The sequence below is a fragment of the Stenella coeruleoalba genome (genome assembly GCF_951394435.1).
Source record: "Stenella coeruleoalba genome assembly, chromosome: 1".
Taxonomy (NCBI): Eukaryota; Metazoa; Chordata; class Mammalia; order Artiodactyla; family Delphinidae; genus Stenella; species Stenella coeruleoalba.
Window position 1 is genome coordinate 183,354,310 of NC_137169.1, and position 23,236 is coordinate 183,377,545.

At 37.0% G+C, this 23,236-nt stretch overlaps 1 protein-coding gene across 1 annotated transcript in view; it reads left to right on the forward strand.

Annotated features, from left to right (window-relative positions):
- The first annotated feature begins 512 nt into the window (after positions 1-512).
- Positions 513-23,236, forward strand: part of TNFSF4 (TNF superfamily member 4) — a 111,642-nt gene continuing 88,918 nt past the window's right edge. The window contains exon 1 of the mRNA XM_079940965.1: positions 513-964. The gene's annotated coding sequence lies outside the window, so the exon portion shown is untranslated. The remainder of the gene's footprint in view (positions 965-23,236) is intronic.

Below are 23,236 nucleotides of genomic sequence, written 5' to 3' on the forward strand. Positions count from 1 at the left end.
AAATCTGGAGTGCTCGACCTTTCTGAAGGGGTGGATTGAGTTTCTTACAGAGTTTATCTGACCCAGAATGCTTTGCATATCCAGCCCCAGAACCCACTCCTCCAGAGATCATGGTGGGCTCTGCAGTGACTGAAAGCAAGCAGCACCATAGTTCATCATTTCAGCTTAATTATTAGCCCGTGGCCTGTACCGGCTGCCAGATACGAAAGGTTGGACCATGTGATCGTCTCCAAACATTTCCACAAGGGCTCCTGTGGTTAGTGTGAGGTCTTCGGCTCTCCCACCCCCCTCCACTCCCAAAATCAGCTTGCATAACCCAGTACAGCCCCTTCCTCAGGTCAGCTATTGTACTCGAGTAGGGAGTAGTGAGCCGAACTGTAAACCAGAGCCGCCATTCCGCCAGCACCCTCCCTGCTTTCCCAGAGTGCACCTAGTTTTTGGTCACGCCCCAGAGCCTGCGCGCCTAAGCAAGCCCGCCGCCGCCCACGACTAGCGGTAAAAGGAAAGCCAACAGTAATCGTCCAAGGCGGAGCACATAGGCGTGGAACCCTATGGAGACGTTGTAACCCATACCAGGCACCAGAAAGAGCGCCAGCCTAGACCTCCGCCCAATTCTCTGTTCGCAACTAGCAGAGCGCCTGGAGGCACAGGCCTTCCGCTGCGTGCCATTCCCGCAGCCTCCGCCCGCAGGCCACTACGATGACCCCGGCTATTACTGCCTGGGAGTGTACAAAGTGGAGATAAGATCTGAATCTGTGCAGGGTCCGGTGCGGGAAGCCGAAGAACGCTATGTTGAGGAAGGAGATCCGGGCCTTCTGGGCTGCATGAACCAGGAGGCTACGGCAAGCACGAGGGCGGTGATGGCGGCCAGGAGCCCATGGAGCAGCCATCTGAGGAGCCAGGCCATGTGGAGGCTGCTGCCGAGGCCCCACACCATGGAAACCGGCTTCTCATCTATTTTAATGTAAGTATTTAAAACTATAAATGCCCTTTAGGTATTTAATTATATATATTATATTATAATTATTAATATATATACTCTTCAAATTTTGTTATGGTGTGTTTTAATTTTTCTTTAATTATTTCTAATCTCTCGTGATTTTTTTTTGTTTTTGATCCATGGGTTGTTTAGAAGTGCATCTTTTAATTTCCAAATATGCGTTATTTTACAGATTTCTTTTAGGTATTGATTTATATTACTTATTTCTTTTTAATTTTAATTTCTGTTGTTTCAGTTCTTCAAAATGTAAGACTTGTTTTGTGGAAGAGCATAGAGTCTATTTTGCTCAGTGTTACATGTGTACCTGAAAAGAATGTGTGTTCTGCTGTTGTTAGTTGTAATGTTCTCTAAATGCCAGTTAGATTAAGTTGTTGGATAGCGTTGTTAAAATTTTCTATATCCTTATTGATTTTCTGTCTACTTGTTCTATCATTTATTAAGAGAACAGTATCGAAATTTCCAATTACATTTGTCTACTTTTATATTTCTCCTTGGAGTTCTGTCAGTTTTGCTTCATGTATTTTGAAGCTCTGTTATTAAGTCTTTATAGGCTTAAGATTGTTATCTTCCTAATTATTTGACCCCTTATAATTATGAAGTGCCAGTCTTTGTCCCTGATAACTTTCCTTGTTTTCATGTCTAGCTTGTATGATATTAATATAATCATTTTAGTTTTTTTTATGGTTAGAGTTTTTAATGTTATCTTTCCATCCTTTAGCTTTTTTATTTTTAAACCTTTTTTAAAAATTGAAGTATAGTTAATTTACAATGTTGTGTTAGTTTCAGGTGTACAGCAAAGTGATTCAGTTTTATATACTTTTTCAGATTGTTTTCCATTATAGGTTATTATAAGATACGGAATATAGTTCCCTGTGCTATACAGTAGGTCCTTGTTGTTTATTTGTTTTATTTATATATATAAAATATATACATATAGCGTGTGTATGTTAATCCCAAACTCCTAATTTATGTCCCCCCCCACTCCCTTTCATAACCCTAAGGTTGTTTTCTATGTCTGTGAGTCTATTTCTGTTTTATAAATAAGTTCATTTGTATCATTTTTTAGATTCCACATGTAAGTGAAATATGATATTTGTCTGACTTACTTTACTTAATATGATAATCTCTGGGTCCATCCATGTTGCTGCAAATGGCATTATTTCATTCTTTTTTAATGGCTGAGTAATATTCCATTGTGTATATATACCACATCTTTACCTTTCGTCTGTTGATGGGCACTTAGGTTGCTTCCATGTCTTAGCTATTGTAAATAGTGTTACTATGAACATTGGGGTGCATGTATCTTTTTGAATTAGAGTTGTCTCTGGATATATGCTCCATCCTTTTGCTTTGAACTTGTCTGTATCTTTATAGTCAAACTTTCTCATAGACAGCATAAGGTAGGCCTTCCTTTTTATCTAATCTGACAGTCTCTGCCTTTTAAGTGGAGTGTTAACAAATGTTTACATTCTTTATGATAAGCAATTTGATTAGGTATAAATTTACCATCTTGCTATTTGTTTTCTATTTGTCCAATCTGTTCTTTCTACCTTTTTTATGCTTTCCTACCATGCATTAGATTAATTAAGCATTTTTTAAATATTCTTATTTATCTCCACTACTGACCTCTTAGCTCTGTCTCTTTTAAATGGTTGCTGTACGGTTTCAGTTGCATCTTTAACTTACTGCAATATATTGATACCTTCAAATAACATTATACCTGTTTATATATCACATAAAAATCTTTCAACAGTATACATTCATTTACCCTTTTGTAGTTTGTTGTACTGTTGTCATACATTTGACTTCTCTCTATAAAAACCACACTACTTTCATATTATTTTTGCTGTAACACTCAGTTATCTTTAAAAAATGAGGAAGCAAGAGAATTTTTGTACTTACCACGTACTTACCATTTCTAAGTCTCTTCACTCCTTTGTGTAGATCCATCTTTCCATCTGGTATAATTTTTTTCAATCTGAAGAACTTCTTATAATATTCCTTCTAGTGTAGATCTGCCAGTGACAGAATCCCTCAGCTCTTGTCTGCAAAAGTCTTTATTTCCTTTCATTTGAAGGATATTTTTTATGGATATAATTAATATTGACAGATTTTTTTCAACACTTTAAAAGATATCATTCCTTTGTAGTCTGGTGTACATTATTCTGACAGTCTTCAGTCATTCTTATTTGTAATGTCATGTCATATCATGTCATATGTTGTAACATGTATTTTTTCTGGGCACTTTTAAGATTTTCTCTTCATGAAAATTTTTAAAAAGCAATTTAATTATAACGTGCCTTGTAAGATTTTTTTTTTGTTTTTTTTGTTTGTTTGTTTGTTTTCATCCTGCTTGTGGTTCATTGAGGTTCTTGGGTCTGTAGGCTCTTAATTTTCATCAAATTTGGAAAATGTTGAACCATTATTTCTTCATATATTTTTTTTCAGCCTCACATCTTTCTCCTTTCTTTCTGGGACTCCAAGTACACTTCTGTTAGATTGCTTAATATTGTCCTACAGATTCTTAAGGGTTTGTTAATGTTTTCCATTCTTTTTCTCTCTCTGCTTTAGTTTGGATGGTTTCTGTTACATATGTTCATGCTCACTGACTCTTCTGCAGTGTCTAACTTGCTGTAATTACATTCAATGAACTTTGCAATTTAGATATTGCTTTTTCAGTTCTTGAAGTTCCAGTTGGTTCTTTTATAAATCTTGCCATTTCTACTCTCATTATGATTTAATGTGCTTGGTTGCTAATTTTTCATTACTGTTGTTTTTTGACTGTTTTTACTGACTTATTTTTCTACTTATTGTGAGTCACACTTTCCTGCTTTTTGCCTGTCTAGTAATTTTTTTTTTTTTTTTTTTTTTTTTTTTTTTTGCGGTAAGTGAGCCTCTCACTGTTGTGGCCTCTCCCGTTGCGGAGCACAGGCTCCGGATGCGCAGGCTCAGCGGCCATGGCTCACAGGCCTAGCCGCTCCATGGCATGTGGGATCTTCCTGGACCAGGGCACGAACCCATGTCCCCTGCATTTGCAGACGGACTCTCAACCACTGTGCCACCAGGGAAGCCCAAAGAGTAATTTTTGTTAGATGCTGGTTATTATGATTGGTACATTGTTGAGAGTTTGGATTTGATTACATTTTTTTAAAGAATGTTGAAAAAGTTCTGGCAAGCAGTCGTTACATGTGGATAAGCTTCTTCATTTTGAAGTTGTTTTAAACTTTATTTGGAAAAGTTTAAAGTAAGCTTCATTAACTCAGACATCCCTCCACCTTATAAGAGCTCTGAGAATTTTTCATTTTGTAATTCTTTGCCCAGCCTTACAACATTTCAGCATATGTATCCATGGCTTATGGTTTAGCAGTGGACTAAAGGGGACTATTATGAATATTTCTAGAGCCTTTTCTCTGTATCTCTTCCTTTGTCCTAGTACTCTTCTTTGAAAAATATGGTCTCCTTAGCACCCTCACCCACTGCCAGAGCTCCTTTCTCTGTCTCTTCAACTCACTGAAGGATGTGGTTTCTGATTGTGTTCTCCCTCTCTGCGCTAGAGTCTGGAAATTCCTCCAACAGAAAGCCAGGGTGAGCATAGGGTTGTCCTAGTTCATTCCTTTCTGTTAGGGATCACAGTTCTGCAGTACCTATTGTACAATTTCTTAAAACATTATTTCATATATTTTGTCCAGTTTTACAAAGGTCTATAGTAGGAGAAAAAGTTTCGTTCTATTTATTCCAACATGGCAGAAATGGAAGTCCTGATCTGTGGTATTTTTATTATTGCTTAGTTTTAAACATTTTAAAATTTCTATTATTTCTTTTTACCCATGAATTATTCACAGCTGTGTTTTAAAATTTCTAAAATGTATGAGAGTTTTAAATTTTTTGTATTGATTTCAAACTTAATTGCATTATGCCCTAAGAATGCATTCTATACAACAAGAAATATCTGAAATTTCTTGGAATTTGACGTATGACTTATTATCTTATAAATATTTCATATGTATGTGAGAAGAAAGGGTATTTTCTAATTGTTAGGGACTGGCTCTGCATATGTCCATTATATCAATTTTGTTAACTGTGTTCAATCTTTTATATTCTTACTAATTTTTTGGTCTGCTTGGCTATTTATTAAGGAGAGAGGTTTATTGAAGTCTAATACTGGGATGGTTGAGTTATCCATTTCTCTTTATAGCTCTATCAATTTTTGCTTTATGTATTTTGACACTAAAAATTGAGGTAAATTATACACAGTAAAGTACACAAATCTTTAATATATAGTACAAAGAATTTTTATACACACCTACCCACCCATATAACTATTACTTAGCTCAAGATGTGGAACATCTCCTGAACCACAGAAGTCTCTCATGTCTGCTTCCTGGCAATAACCACTTAAACCACTTTTTGAACCTTTAGCAACATTGTTAAGTTTTATATAATTTTAAGCTTCATATAAATAGAAATATACAATATGTATTTTTGTGTCTTTTTTTTGCTAATATGATTTTGAGATTTATTTATATTTTTTTCTGTATTAGTGGATTTTAAAAATTGTTCTGAATAATTTTTCTGAATATCATGTGAATATTTCTCCATTCTATTATTGACAGTCATTTAGGTGGTTTCTAATTTGTACTGTAATGAATAACACTTCTATGAACATTCTTGTCTATGTCTTTGGTGGAGGGAATAAGCATATATTGGTAAATGCCCAGGATTAGAATTGCTAAGTCCTAAATAGAATTTTAAGTATGTGTTTCACCTTAGTAGATACAACCAAACAGTTTTGTAAAATAATTGTACCAATTTACTCTCTTACCAGTACTGTATGAGAATTCCAGTTGCTCTACATCCTTGGAAGCACTTAGTATTGTCTGTATTTTAGTTTTGATAATTCTGGTGGTGTGTAGCATATATCATTGTGGTTTTATTTTTATTTTTTTAACATCTTTATTGGAGTATAATTGCTTTACAATGGTGTGTTAGTTTCTGCTTTATAACAAAGTGAATCAGCTATACATATACCCCATATCTCTTCCCTCTTGTGTCTCCCTCCTTCCCACCCTCCCTATCCCACCCCTCTAGGTGGTCACAAAATACCAAGCTGATCTCCCTGTGCTATGGGGCTGCGTCCCACTAGCTATCTGTTTTACATTTGGTAGTGTATATATGTCCGTGCCACTCTCTCACTTTGTCCCAGCTTACCCTTCCCCCTCCCCATATCCTCAAGTCCATTCTCTAGTAGGTCTGTGTCTTTATTCCCATCCTGCCCTGAGGTTCTTCATGACCATTTTTTTTTTTTTTTTTTTAGTATAGTTTTTAGCGCTTGTTATCATTGGTGGATTTGTTTTTTGGTTTGGTTGCTCTCTTCTTTCTTTCTTTTTTGTTATTACTTAAAAATTTTTGGTTATTTTTAATAATTATTTTTTATTTTAATAACTTTATTTTATTTTATTTTACTTTTTTTGTTTCTTTCTTTCTTTTTTTCTCCCTTTTATTCTGAGCTGTGTGGATGACAGGCTCTTTGTGTTCCGGCCAGGCATCAGGCCTGTGCCTTTGAGGTGGGAGAGCCGAGTTCAGGACACTGGTCCACCAGAGACCTCCCAGCTCCACATAATGTCAAACAGTGAAAATCTCCCAGAGATCTCCATCTCAATGCCAAGACCCAGCTGCACTCAATGACCAGCAAGCTACAGTGCTGGACACCCTATGCCAAACAACTAGCAAGACAGGAATACAATGCCACCCAAAATCATAATAAGGCCACAGGCACCCCAAAACACACCACCAGATGCGGACCTGCCCATCAGAAAGACAAGATCCAGCCTCATCCACCAGAACACAGGCACTAGTCCCCTCCACCAGGAAGCCTGCGCAACCCACTGAACCAAACTTAGCCACTGGGGGCAGACACCCAAAACAGTGGAAACTATGAACCTGCAGCCTGCGAAAAGGAGACCCCAAACACAGTAAGTTAAGCAAAATGAGAAGACAGAGAAACACACAACAGATGAAGGAGCAAGGTAAAAACCTACCAGACCAAAGAAATGAAGAGGAAAAAGGCAGTCTACCTGAAAAAGAATTCAGAGTAATGATAGCAAAGATCATCTAAAATCTTGGAAATAGAATGGAGAAAATACAAGAAACATTTAACAAGGACCTAGAAGAACTAAAGAGCAAACAAACAATGATGAACAACACAATAAATGAAATTAAAAATTTTCTAGAAGGAATCAATAGCAGAAAAACTGAGGCAGAAGAACGGATACGTGACCTGGAAGATAAAATAGTGGAAATAACTACTGTAGAGCAGATATAAAGAATAAAGAATGAAAAGAATTGAGGACAGTCTCAGAGACCTCTGGGACAACATTAAACGCATCAACATTCAAATTATAGGGGTCCCAGAAGAAGAAGAGAAAAAGAAAGGGACTGAGAAAATATTTGAAGAGATTATAGTTGAAAACTTCCCTAATATGGGATTAAATAGTTAATCAAGTCCAGGAAGCACAGAGAGTCCCATACAGGATAAATCCAAAGAGAAACACACCAAGACACATATTAATCAAACTATCAAAAATTAAATACAAAGAAACAATATTAAAAGCAGCAAGGGAAAAACAACAAATAACATACAAAGGAATCCCCATAAAGTTAACATCTGATCTTTCAGCAGAAACTCTGCAAGCCAGAAGGGACTGGGAGGACATATTTAAAGTGATGAAAGGGAAAAACTTACAATCAAGATTACTCTACCCAGCAAGGATCTCATTCAGATTCGACAGAGAAATTAAAACCTTTACAGACAAGCAAAAGCTAAGAGAATTTGTTGTGGTTTTAAATGTGCATTTCTCTGATGAACAGTGATGTTGAGCACAATTTCATATGTTTATGCACCATTTGGATGTCTTTTTTTTTTTCTTATTACGTGACTGGATTTTGGCTCATTTCCCCCCCGCCCCGGTTGGGTCATCTGTCTTTTCCTTATTGATTTATGTAATTAAACAAATATACTGGATAATAATTCTTTGTCAGTTACACGCATTAAAAAATATCTCTGTGATTTGCCTTTTCATTATATTAGTAGTGTCTTTTGGTGAACAGAAGTTCTTGATTTTAAGGAAGTCTAATATATCACATTTTTTCTTTTATGGTTAGTGCTTTTTGTGTCCTATTTAAGAAACCTTTGTCTTCTCCAAGTTCAAGAATATATTCATTTAAGTTTTCTATTAGAATCTTTATTGATATAGCTTTCATATTTAAGTCTATGATCCATTTGGAATAGATTTTTGCATGTATCATAAGGTTGGAGTTAAGGTTAACTTTTAAAAATGGGTACCTGATTGATTCATTATTATTTATTGAATTGATTATCCTTTCCCCATTGAATTGGCATCTCTGATCCAAATCAGGTGACTGTATGTGTGTAGGTTTCTGTATCTCTGTTCTGTACCATTGCTCTATTCTTGTGCCAATGTAATAGTGTCTTAATTTCTTCAGTTTCATAATGTCATCATGTTAGATAGTGTAACTCTTCCACCTTTATTCTAATACAAGATTGCCTTGATTATTCTAGGTCTTTTATGTTTCCATATAAATTTTAGAATTAGCTGTTTAAACCAAACCAAACAAAACCTCTGCTTGGAGTTTAGAGTGGGATTGAACTGAATTTATAGAACAGTTTGAGGTGAAATGACAACAATTTTGAGTTTTGTAATCCGTGAGCATAGTATATACTTCTATTTAGTTACGTCTTCTCTAATTTCTCTTGGCAGTGTTTTGTTATTTTCTGAGGCTACTTTACTGTTACAAACAGTTTATTTTTAAAATATTTTCTAGATTAACTGAATCTTTTAACCTTTCCATGTCTTTTTATTTTAGGTCAGATGTCAGCAAACCTTTTTCCATAAAGTGCCAGGTTTGCAGGCCCTACAGTCTCATTGCAATTACTTGACTTTGCTGGTGAAGAGTGAAAGCAGCCATAGAGAACATGTAAACAAATGTGTATGTCTGTGATCCAACAAAGCTTTATTTATAAAAACAGACACCATAATTTGGCCTGTGAGCTGTAGTTTGCTGATAGACAGTTCTCTTGTATATAGCCTATAACTGGCTCTCTTGTAAATAAGATACAACTGAATTTTGAAAAATCTAAGTGAACAATCTATATCTTTTAATTGTTGACTTTAGTTCATTATATTTAAAGATGATTATTTTTCTCATATATATTGTCTGTTTTCCTCTATCATGTTACTTTTTCTTTGTTCTACTTTTTCATGCTTTTTTCTTGTGTTTTTATTAATTGAATTTTTGTTTGTTTTCTTCCAGTGTCCCCTCTTTATTTCTGTTACCTTTAGAAATATGCTTTAAATTTTACCATCGTATTTATCAAAGTCTGCCTTTTATGAGCATAGAAAATCTAGAATGTTTTGATTCCATTTACTTTTCTGTTAACTTACATACTATTATTGTCATGCATTTACTTAGGTCCTTATTTTTATTAGGTCCATCTATTAGCCTTTGTTATTAAGGTTTCCCTGTAAATAAAATGTTTGTTCAGGTTCACCTATATGTAGATCATTTTCCTTGCTCATAACTTTTTCCAGCGTCTTAGACTTATTCTTGGGAAGATTTTTCTTATTGCCTGAAATATATTCTTGGTAGTCTTTTTAATGATGGTCTCTTGTTGGTGGCTGCTAGTTTTTATTTATCTGCAAATGTCTTTATTTCACCTTCATTTTTGAAAGGTAGTTCTGATAGTATACAATTCTTGGTTGACAGTAATTGCCTCTCAACGCCTTGAAAACACCAGTGTGGCTTTCATTGTTATAGTTGAAAAGTCAGCTGTCAGTTTAATCTAATTTTCATTCCTTTGTTGGTGATCTGCATTTTCTCTCTAATTTAAAAAATTCCTCTTCAACAATTATACTTGCTGTTTCTAAGAGTTCAGTTTTTCATATCTCACTGCCCTTTTTTTTTTTTTTTTTTTTCAGTATGCGGGCCTCTCACTGTTGTGGCCTCTCCCATTGCGGAGCACAGGCTCCAGACGCGCAGCCTCAGCGGCGATGGCTCACGGGCCCAGCCGCTCCGCGTCATGTGGGATCCTCCCGGACTGGGGCATGAACCTGTGTCCCCTGCATTGGCAGGCAAACTCTCAACCACTGCACCACCAGGGAAGCCCTCACTGCCCATTTTTAAAAGTCTTTTGATTATTGCTCATTTTTGCAACTCCATGTCTAGAAGCATTTCATACATAGTTATTCTATATTATGTGTCAGCTAATTCAATGGTTTTAAGTCGTTTGCCCTCTAAATTTGCTGGGGTTTTTTTTCCCCTCAGTCATGGTGCATTTTGGTGACTGGGACATTAACGCAGTTTCCCATAGAGTTCATGGTTGAAATTCATCCATGAGGATCCTGAGGCCATACATTGGGACTGCTTTTGTCTAGAGAGGATTTCCAGTTGTTTTTACTAGCAGTCAGAAGACACTACCAAATTGGGACCATTTTTACCTCTTTCTAGGTTTCTGACTTTCTGTGGGAATCTTTGATTTAGATTGCCTACTTTGAGGCTTAGTTTCTCTCACTTAACTGTAGTACTGATCAAAACAACCTGCAGAAAAATCTTGTCTTTTTCTCTTGCTTTTTACTCATTGATTCCCACTCTGGTTTCAGCTCACTTTTTTTTTGTTCTATTTCGTGGGGGTGTTGTTGGTTGGAGCCTTCAAAGATATTCCAGAAATGCATTCAAAGGCGTTTTCAGCCAGGATATAGTTATTTTATAGCAGAAGCGTCCTTTAGATTATGGAGTTTGCCATAAAGACAAAAATGGAGGTCTTCAAGAACTATGTTCAGTTGAACCCAGTGCCTGTTACAACTAATTGTTGAATGAATAATTTACTTTTGACATAAGTAAAGAAGGTGGTCATCAGTATGGTATGTCTTGATAGATCTGGGACAGATTTGTAGCTGAAAGATGTTTCTGCATTTGCTTGCAATTGATGCCTGCAATTCTCTTTCAAAATAAGCTTACTTTCTTTTAAATAAAGCAGTTATTACTTAATAATGGCAAGTGTCTGCTTGACTGGCCACTGCAGTTGACATATCAAGTTTTGTATCTGTCACTTATGACTTACACCTTAGGAAGAATTTATTATATGCATAAAAATCAAAGATTATACGTTCAAGCTAAAAGGAATCTTAGACTTTATGGGATTTAGTAATTTTATTTTACGTATTTTACATTAATTACGTCTTAACCGGGGAGTTTAAGTGTCTGGCCTAAGATCCTAAAATTGACTCTAGAATCACAAAGGAAAAGCAGATTTTTTCATAAGAAGATTGGGGTGGAGAGTGGGCATGAGAAGACTTGGAGTCAAACACATTTGGCTCTGCCACTTAGTGATACGTGACTGGCAAATTCTCATTCTTTCTGTGCCTTACTTTTCTCTGAAGTTTACTTTTCTCTGAAGCAGGAATAATTTTAGTAACTCCATCATAGGATTGTTGAATGAGATAAATCGTTTAGCAAATCATTTAGCAAATATCTCATGCATAATAAATTCAATAAATTCAAAAGCTGTAGATGTTATGATCACCCCATTCCTCTACTTGCAGTACCAAACCAACACAGAAGAGAACCATTGATGTGTATACATTGATCACCTTGAGCCACCAGAAAATATCTAACTGAAAATAGTCATAGAGAGTCATCTTAGCTTTGTCATGTAAACTGAATGTTTTTTAATGAATTTATTATTTTTTTTTGGCTGCGTTGGGTCTTCGTTGCTGTGCGCGGGCTTTCTCTAGATGCGGTGAGCGGGGGCTACTCTTCGTTGTGGTGAGCGTGCTTCTCATTGCAGTGACTTCTCTTGTTGCGGAGCATGGGCTCTAGGTGCGCGGGCTTCAGTAGTTGTGGCACATGTGCTCAGTAGTTGTGGCTCATGGGCTCTAGAGCACAGGCTCAGTAGTTGTGGTGCACGGGCTTAGTTGCTGCGTGGCATGTGGGATCTTCCCGGACCAGGGCCCGAACCTGTGTCCCCTGCATTCGCAGGGGGTATTCTTAACCACTGTGCCACCAGGGAAGTCCTGGAAACTGATTTTAATCATGATAATAATAGTAATATTGATGAAATTTTGCAGTTTAAATTTTGCCTGAGAAGTGCAGTCGCAATAAGCCTTTATTCAATTTCTGGTGAGGACATATAAACAAGATGTGATGTGTACCCACCACTCTGCCAAATTCCTGTGTTCTTGCTCTCGTTTTGAGGGCAAGGATATTCAGGCTTCGGCCCATGGGGTAACTTGCCTAAGGTCATAGAGTAAAAAACCCAGGATTTTATACTAAAGCATTCAGGATGTTAAGTATGAGATTTTTCCATGTAGAGTATAATATATCCCTCCGTATCTTGATTCTTACATACTGAAAAAAAGAAACAGAGTGCCTTAGGAACTAGAAGAAAAGCCACGAAAAAGTACAGCCTCAAACTATGAGGAGAGCATTTTGTAAAGGAAGAGTGACCAACAGCACTGAATGTCACTGAGAGATGAAAAGAAAGATGAAAAACATAGATATACATTTGATTTTGAAATATAGTGTTCCCTTAGTCACCTTAAGTGACTTTTTTTTTAAAAACAAGAAGTTGTGATTTTGACCTAGAACTTGCTGTAGGAAACTAGCTGGCTAACTTTTGAGAGTCACCAAGTGATAACTAAGTCAGTGGGCAGGAAAAAAGAGAATTTCTGGCAATAACAATTTATGTTCATTTGGCAAATAAGGCAGCTACTATGTTTCTTGTATGCTAGGAAGAATTTCTTTTGAAATACAGAGTTAATTTTACATGTATGGATTACAAATATGATTTTCCTTAAGATATTTTTTGTTGACAGTGGGTAGCCACTGTGGCTGGTCTTACATTCTTACAAGGCTTCTAATGCTTTTAGTGGGAGTTCTGGCCTTATCTTTCTTGATGAATTGGCCAAATTATATCATCACATCAATTTATTTCAAGAATGCTTCTGGTAGCTGGGACATGTATCTTGGAAATCTCCCCTTGCTGTGCTTCCCGTTTCCTCAGTTAGAATTGAAGCACACTTGTATGGAAAGACGGTTTCTCCATATTTATACAATCACTTATATATTAGCTGTGCTCTGGGGTCATATTGATTTGTTAAGATGTTAAGTGCAATTTTTTTCATGCCTTTATATTGTGGGGATGATGTAAATGATGGTTGTAGAGTTACGTAATAGAGACAAAGACAAGTGTTATTGAAGTCTTCCATCCCAGCCGGAACTTGAAATAAATGGGTGTAAAAGAAGAATAAAAAATATTTTTTTGCCAATGTCAGGGAGGCTAGAGATAACCAGAAATGCATCATTTTGAAAGATCAAGAAGAAGAGTATAGGAGATATATAAAGGTGTTTATTCATTCAATCATTAAATAACTAAGTGAACATCTATACCAAGCATTGTGCAAGGTGCTGGTAATATAGTTGTTAACAAGATAGTCAAAATCTCTGGACACATGTAATGGGAAAACATAGGAACACATTCTTAATTTCAGGTTGTCTGGGAAGGCTAGGGAAAATAAGAATGAGACTTGGGGTCTCCCACTTAAGTTTTCTGAGAGGATTTGGATGACAATTTTCTTAGATAGGCAAGTCTCATTGGGTACAGAATTTAGGTCTGATACAAGAAGGATACGACCTACATTCTCATTTATATGCTTGCTGGGATTTTTGGTGGTATCATTCTTCCCCTAGTATAATTGTCCCTCTTACACTCACCGTGCTCTTTCTGCCAAGAACCTTTTCTTAGAGCTTGGTCATATAATAAAATGGTTAAGAACATGAGTTTTGGAATCAGACTGACTGGGGCTCCAGTTCCAGTTTAGTCATTGATGAGCTGTTATCATTAGTCAAGGTACTTAATGTCTCTGAGTTTCAGTTTCCTGTTAAGTGGGACGATAACAATACTTATTTCATAGGACTGTTGTGAAGATTAAATAAAATGAACATTCAAAGCTTTTAGTATAATGTCTGGTTCATAGTTAGTGTCTTTCATTGCTGGAATTGTCCTGGATTCATTTATTATGTAGTTAATAAGTCTCAGCTTTATGCTAAGTAGCTTACTCATGAGTTGACAGTATCTCTTCCGCCTTACCACCTTTCACCCCTCATTTTTTTGAGGGGTAGCCCTCATTTTTTTGTTCCTACTGTTGAAATTCCCAGGAGGCCTAGAAATAGAGCATTCTTTAAAAATTGGAATCAATAGGTTAGAAGGGCTACCCAGGTCATGGCAGGACTCCAGTCTCTGACCCACCCACTCCCGGTTTAAGACTCACTTTCCCTCAGCTCTGTGTTTAGGCCTCTTTCTGGTTATTGTCATGGTTGAGACATCAGAAGTTGGTTGGACAGAAGAGATCTGGATCAGTTACATCTATGACGGATAGTAGCTGCTACAAATTCCCCAATGTTCTTCACCCCAAACGGGTTTCTGTCTCATCACTGTGGAAGGTGGTAGGTTGAATATCATGAAACCATGCACTGCTTTCTTTTTTTACCACAGCCAGAGTTTCACTCTGGTTGAATGGGTTCAAAGAGAAGGTTTCATTCTAACTGATGGACTTACAAACACCTGGAACGTTTGAAGTATTATTATTATTATAGCTGATTTGTTCTGAAGAACTAGGGCTCTTTTTATTTTAGGGACTATAATTGTGTATCCTTGTATGAAAGGGAGAGAAATGCTGCCTTCAGAAATCAATATTCTGGGGACTTCCCTGGTGGCTCAGTGGTTAAGAATCTGCCTGCCAGTGCAGGGGACACAGGTTTGAGCCCTGGTCCAGGAAGATCCCACATGCTGTGGAGCAACTAAGCCCGTGCACCACAACTACTGAGCCTGCGAGCCACAACTACTGAGTCCACGTGTCACAACTACTGAAGCCCGCACGCCTAGAGCCTGTGCTCTGCAACAAGAGAAGCCACCGCAGTGAGAAGCCCGCACACCGCAACAAGGAGTAGCACCCGCTTGCCGCAACTAGAGAAAGCCCGCGTGCAGCAATGAAGACCCAACGCAGCCAAAAATAAATAAATAAGTTAAAAAAAAAAAAGGAAATCAATGTTCTGGGCTTCCCTGGTGGCTCAGTGGTTAAGAATCCGCCTGCCAATGCAGGGGACACGGGTTTGAGCCCTGGTCCAGGAAGATCCCACAGGTGGCGGAGCAGCTAAGCCCGTGAGCCACAACTACTGATCCCATGTGCCACAACTGCTGAAGAACACATGCCTGGAGCCCATGCTCAGCAACAAGAGAAGCCATCACAATGAGAAGCCTGCGCACCGCAAGGAAAAGTAACCCACTCTCGCCACAACTAGAGAAAGCCTGCACGCAGCAATGAAGACCCAGTGCAGCCAAGAAAAAAAAAAAAGAAATCAATGTTCTATGACAGCATCACAATTAGATGTCAAACTTAACATACAGCTGCAGAAAATCTAGCAGCAGTACTGAGTGCCCTTTGGAGGCTGAGGGACTCAGGAGCCGGTTCTTGGGTTGAAATGGTCAGAGGTGAACAAGTTCTCCCTCTGGTTCTGCTTTTGCTTCACCCAATGGCCTGTTTTAATCTTCCTTTCTAAAATGCAGGTAAATGCCAATTTTCTTGTCAATAATAGTCAATTTTTTTTTTTTTTTGCAAATTTGAAATGTAAAAGAGGAAACCTCTGCCAAGTTGAGTTTAATAAATTTTAATGATGGTCACAGGAGCTAATCAGGAATGCAGCTGGATTGGATGTCAGCTCCTTTCCTGTGATCTGGAGGCTCTGACTCAGTGACTCTCTGCTCATACTCTCTGCTGCTTCATTCGCTTCCAACTTTAATGTATTTTTCCCTTGGGCAAGATTACAGGGAGTTGACTGCTGTCATGGTGTTTGAGAGTCTTTTCCAAACATGCGAAGTTGGGAACAACTGGGTATACTCTGAGGATGTTAGCAGTAGAGGTGATAAGGAGAGGAGGAGGAAGAGGACAGTTGGGAGAAAGTCTGGAGCCTGTAGCTTAGAGGGTGTCTTTCTAGGGAAAAGTTTTATTCCCTGGACAGCAAAATTATAGAGACAGGGTAGATTTGGATTAATCTTTTTCTAAACCTGTATTGAGATTTTTTTTCATGAAACAATTGTCACTGGCCTTTTGTTTCTCTCTCTTTGGCATAGATTTAACACAATTATCTTTAGTTTTTCATTGTTAGGTATGAAGTTGATTGTTGCTTTGAAATCAATAACTCTTTATAATGTTAAGGAAACATCTATTATAAATTTTTAATGGGTTCTTTTGAATCAATATGTAGTGTTCATCTTATCAAATTTCTTTTTTAAAATAACCAATTAAAATGCTTTTATTGTTTTTCTTATTTAATAAAATGGCATTATTATCAGCCAGACTGTTGTAAGATTTGAATGGGTCAATGAATGTATGTAAAGATCTTAGAAACATGTCAACTGCTAATAATAACAGTGTTAGCTGTTACTATTGTAATTGATCTTAATAAATTACAGCTATTAATCTGTAATTCCTGGAGTTAAACCCAGGAGACACTGTTAACCTGTGCCCCATGACTGATGTCTGTCCCACTGGTGGGGGGAGTCCCCAACAATTTAAAACACATTTTTCTGACAGTTGAAACCACTTTTTCCAGGGGTACAGTGTGTGCTCTTGGGATTGTAATTCTTGTGTATAATTATTGTCTCTCTCCTAGAAAACACTGGTCATAAGAGATTTGCAAGTGTTTACAATTGAATGAATTTGGTCTCATCCCATCAGTCACATTAATTAGAGGGCCATCAGAGTGGTGTACTCATAAAGGTGTGGAATGAGAGGTGGATTTGTTCAGGGGCAGTTCTCCGTGGTGTATTTACACATCTGTGTCAATTAAAAAATATATATATAGTTAACTTTTGATGCTGGTGAGACAATGAGGAAAATAGGTACCTGGTACATTGCTGTTGGGAGGGTGAATCTTACTGTATTATTTTCTATTGTTTTATAACATTACCACACATTCAGTGGCTCAAAGCAACCAAAGTGTATTATCTCATAGTGTCTGTAGCTTAGAAGTCCAGGGACAGTGTGGCTGGATTCTTTGCTCAGAATCGTAGTGTTTACCAGGGCCACGGTTCTTATCTGGGGTTTTTCTAAACTCACTGACGGCAGAATTTGTTTCCTTGCAGTCATAGGACTGAGGTCCCCATTTCTTTGCTGGCTGTCAGCCATAGGCCACTCTCAGCAGCCATAGGTGTCCAGATTCCTTACCATGTGGCCCTCTCCATCTTCAGGTCAATAATGGCAAGTCAATTCTTCTTGTGCTTCAAATCTCTGACTTCCTGTTTCATATTAAACTGGAGAAAATTCTCTGCTTTTAAAAGGCTCACGTGATTAGGTGAGGCCCACATGGAAAAATCTCTCTCTTAAGGTAATAAAACTAACATGATCTTGGAATCTACAATATTCGTAGTACTGAGAGTTATTACAAGGTGTGTACATGGTGGGGAGCAGGAGGTCATATTAAAATTCTGCCTACTATAGTTACTGTAATTTGAAAAGTTACTCTGGCAGTATCTTTTGCAACTAAGCATACATATACCTTTTACTTCTGTATTCCTACTTTTAGGACTCCATTTTATAGAAACAAGTACATCAGCACATAAGAATAAAAGTCCAAAGATGTTTATTGCATTGTTTGTAATAACTCCTGAGTGGAAACTCATTCTTCATCAAAAGGAGACTGCTGAATAAACTACAGTTTATCCAAAGCGTTCTTAATATCTTAGATCGTTATCCGTTGATTTGGCTAGGAATGGAAAGAGTCAGATGGGGTGGAGGATAGGGTGAAGTTTAGTAACTTTACACCTCTCTGCCTTATTTCAGTTGTTATAAATATATATCACTTCTTTAGTTAAAAATAATAAATATAAAAACTAAACAAAAGTAATACATGTTCCTTGCAGAAAATTTGCAAAATACAGTAAAGCTTACAGAAGCAAATACAATTATTCACAATCCAAACATCCAGACATATTTCTTATTAACAGTTTGCTATATTCTATGCACTTATATCCAAAATTCATAATATAAATATTACTTTGAAACTTGATCTTTTTCGCATGCATATGTCGTACATGAAAGTCCATCCTTATCCTACATTATATACATGTTCATGAATATTTTATTTTGAATATTTTATTCTGCGGCTTTTATGATCTAATTCTTAAATACTTAAATCTTTAATTCCTCTGGAATTTATTTTGGTGTACAGTGCTTAATGAGAATTAATCAATATCTATATTCTTCTAATTGGTTAACTATTATCCCTGTAACATTTATCCAATAGCTATCCCTAATGATTAGAAATGCCACTTTTATTGTATACTGAATTCTTATACGTATTTCTGAAAATTCCTTTCTGCTCCACTCGTGACTCTGTAATCTGACATTGTCATCACATTTAAAAAATATATTATAGGTTTATAATATGCTTTAATATCTGGTATGGAAATCTTTCTGCTACTTTGCATTTCTAAGAGTTTTTGTTTTATACTTCCTTTTATACAGCCTCAACTTCCTTGCTGTTTTCTCATTTGCTTGGTTTAATTCCAATCCTATCTAATCTGTGCCTGCCCCTACACAGCCCAGTGTAGTTGGAGAAAATAATGTACAACCACGTTGAGTCATTTTAAATTCATGATCATTCAACTTAAGCATCGTGCCACCCAACAATATATTTCCCTAGACTATTCACTCTCCCACTCTCCTGCGTGGTTATTTTGTACTATCTCTTCTCTCTTCAAATCTTCTCTACCCTCACGCTCAGTTGCAGACCCTATTTCCTCCTCAAGTCCCTGACTTCTAAGCATTTGAGAACCCCAGGGCTCAGTCTTTGGACCTCTTTACCACTGTACTTATAGTCATTCCCTTGGTGAGTTTACCTAGTCTCACGACTCAGGATAAGCTGGGACAAAGTGAGAGAGTGACATGGACATATATACACTACCAAACGTAAAATAGCTAGCTAGTGGGAAGCAGCCGCATAGCACAGGGAGATCAGCTCGGTGCTTTGTGACCACCTAGAGAGGTGGGATAGGGAGGGTGGGAGGGAGGGAGGGAGGGAGACGCAAGAGGATAGAGATACGGGGACATATGTATATGTATAACTGATTCACTTTGTTATAAAGCAGAAACTGACACACCATTGTAAAGCAATTATACTCCAATGAAGATGTTAAAAAAAAATTCTCCAGATTTATAACCTTACTCTGAACTTCAGAGTCTAGCATCTAGATGGTACTTTCCTTTACTTCGAAGTATAGCAGACATCTCAAACTTAACAAGCCCAAAACTGAACTCCTAAATATTCCCCCCTCAGCTGGCTCTGCTCATAGTCTCCCCCATTTTAGTACAGGACAACTCTAATTTTCCAGTGACTCAAGTCAAAACGACCTTGGAAGCATTCTTGACTTCTCTTTCTTGCATACCACACATCTGTTCTGTCAGTAAATCCTGCCACATTTACTTTCAGAGTATTTCTAGAGTCTGACCATTTCTCAGCACTTCTGCTGCCATCAGGTTTGAGGCACCATTGTTCTTAACTGGATTACTGGATTATTGCAGTAGCTTCCTGGCCGGTCCCTCTGCTTCTTCCCTTGACAAACCCTTCAGTCTGTCCTCAGCAGGCAGCCACTGTGATCCTCTTAAAGCATAAGTCAGATCATGTCATCCTTTTACTCAGCCATAACATTCTGCCATTCTTATTTCATCTACCCCTATACCTACTCCCCAGACCCCTTTTGGAATAATATGTTTTGGGAAATTACTTTTTTAGACTAGAAATGGTAAATACATGTAAATACTTATTCCACCTAGTGAGCTGCATGCATATAATGTATTTTGATATACAAAAATGAATTTTATAATCACGAGAGTAAACATTCTGTTCTGACTATCTGAGCTGGAGGCCATATCATCAGTGACATGAGAAATGACTTATCACGTATTTTGAGGTTATGTATTTATAACTGCAGCCTTTATTATTACCACTCAACATTTCAAATACAGTAGCTGCATAATGTCATGATGTTATGTCTCTCTTGGTCCTTGATACTTTTCTTTGCTCTCAAGTCTACCTTATCTGGTATTAGATAGCCATTTCTGCTTTTCTTTTTGATTTTTACATGATATATCTTTCCCCATTTTCTTACTTGCAACCTATCTATATTATTCTGTGTGAAATTAATTTCTTGTAGAGAGTATATAGCTGGATTGTGTTTTTAAAATCTCCGCCAATTTCTTTCTTTTCACTGGTGTATGTGTGCCATTTTATTTGTTTTCTGCTTGTTCCCTCTGTTTTTTTGTTCCTTATCATTGTTTGCCATCCGGTGGGTAATTTGAACATCTTTTAAGAGTTTCATTTTGATTTCTTTATGGCATTTTAAAATTATATCACTTTGTTTATATCTTAGTGGTTGCTCTGGACATTTCCGTATGTGTACGTAACTCTCAGCCTACTGGTGTTGGTGTTTTCGCTTCTAGTGAAGTTTAGAAACCATAGTTTATCTGAAGTCTCTTTAACCTCTTCATCTTTTAAGTATAATTGTCTTAAATATTTTTTTCTACATACGTTGAGCACCACATCAGATGGTATTATAACTTTTGTATCAACCATAAAATATGATTAAAGAACTTTATGAAGTGAAAGACAGTTTATTATATTTTCCACTATTTTTGCTCATTCAACTGATCTTCTTTGCTGTCAGGAGGACCCATACTTCTCCTGTTACCATTTTCTTTCTGTGTGGATTTTTTTAGCTATTCTTTAAGAGTAAATCTGCTAGCAACACATTTTCTCAGTTTCCTTTAGTTTAATGAGGATGTCTTTGTTTCCCCTTTGTTTCTGGAGAAAAGCTTTGTCAGATACAGGATTCAGGGTTAACAGTTCTTTAATTAAGCATTTGAAAAATACTGTGTCACTTTTTTTTTTGACCTCCATGGTTTTAGATGAGAAATCTGGTGTTCAAATTAGTGTTCCTTTATAGAAACACCTCCTCTTCCTTCTCCTTTCCCTCCTTGTTCTCCTCTGCCTCCTCTGAAAAATAGATTCTGTAGTTCTGGCAATCTGGGGAACTGACTGTTGAGTGATCTTGGAAGCAGATCCTTCAGTCCCAGTCAAGCCTACAGATGACTGTAACTGCAACCTCATGTGAGACTGTCAGCCAGAACAATTTGGGTAATTCCTGACCCACAGAAACTGAACTAATAAATGCTTGTTGTTTTAAGTCATTAAGTTTTGTGGTAATTTGTTATGCAACAATAGATGACCGATACAAAATCCCACTAATTATGTCCCACAATGTGCATGAACAATTACTATTACATGTACAATCTAGCACGTTTCATTTTCATAGTTTGATGGACCTACTGGTATGCGAGTAGGAATCAGCATTTGTCATATGTGCTGTACACATTTGAGGGAAAAGTGCACAATGACTTCTTTTATTCATCACTGAAATCCCATGTTATACAGAAGATATGTTTTTGTTCATTACTGGTGATTTCATAAACCATAACGTAGCCTCATAAAGGTGCATCAGGATACATAATTCCAAGATACCCACTATGTTTGCATCAAGAATGTGTGTTGCCCTGCTAATATAGGAGATTAAGTTATTTTCCAAACCTTATTTATTTATTTTTTGCAGAGAATAGTTGATCAATAATATGTCTCTTGATCTTAGTTTATGTTAAAGGAAATAGTGAAAATAGTGTGTACAATAGATAACAGTCACTGACTGTATCTTTTCAGTGCTATGTAAAGAAATGGATAACATATGAATATAAAAATGTTCTTTTCCACAGTGGGAGCTCTAGATATCAAGTGTAAAGGTGCTCACTTGAGTTTTTAAAATAGCAGTTGAATTTAAAATATTTCTTAATGTCATGTGGTATTAAGAGTGACAGTAATGAGCATTCCTCTGATTCTGTATGGTTTGAACTCCCATTAAGTAGTTCCTGGATCCTAAAAATTTGAGAAACACTCATTGGACTTATGGTAGACAATAAATGGCAGTTATAATTATATTATTTGTTGAGAGCTCTCCAAATGTTTTACACTGTGATAGATGCTAGGAATATAAAAATAAATGTTACTGTTACAGAGACTCAAGTCTAGAAAAGGGAGTAAAGCACATAAACTAATCATATGAATGCCAAGGCACTGGTCTGCTGGAGGAATTCACAGGCAACACAAAGAAGGGCACACAGTTCAGTTTGGATGGGGGCTGAGAAAGCTTTCCTGTAGGAAAGACATTTGAGCAGCATCTTAAGAGTGATAATAGAGGCTGTTATTGGTTGAGGGTTGACTCATGTACCCCCTATACTTTAGAAACCAGACAAGCAGGTGCCCATCCTATTTTGAGGTAACCAACCAAGACTCTCATCTGGTGGGAGGTCATCCCATTTCTGTACAAAGTTGGGCTGTATTTTCCTGGTGAAATATATATACCCTTCTTATATTATCTTATACCCTTCTTATAAATTACTTACAGTAATTTGCCCTGTTTTCTCAAACTGTATTTTCTATCTTCAAAACCCTTTACTGTATCACCCATTGAACTGATTCACACCCATCTTTCAAATATTCACCCTGTGTCCCTCCTCTTAGAAGAATTTCCCATTATCCTAGGTTGAATTGGATATTATCCTTCCATGCTCTTCCTACTCCTGCATACTCTTTATATTCATTAATGATTTTCTTTTTTTTTTTGGTGTGTGTTCCAGTATAGTTTTAGCTTTTGAGAGTGTGTTTATATCCTATTAGGATGGCTTTATTATTATTATATTTTATTAATCCAACAAACAATCATTAAGACCTACTATATGCCAGGCACTGCTGACCACTAAGAATAAAAAAGTGATGAAGTAAGTGATTAACGTCTTTGCCATCAAACGTCCACTGTTTAGCAAAACAGATATACAATATATTCTAGTAAGAGATACAAGAATTATGACAGAGTTTTGTAGTAGCACAAAGAAAAACCTAATCAATACTGTGGGGCTCATAGAAGGCTATAAGTGGGAGGTAACACTTGAATTGGTTCCTGAAGGGTAATTAAGAGTTTGCTCGAGGGAGAAAGCAGTTTCAGTTGAAATAAACATTATGTTCAAAGGTGTGCATAGCAGTTTGGGCATTTGGGGA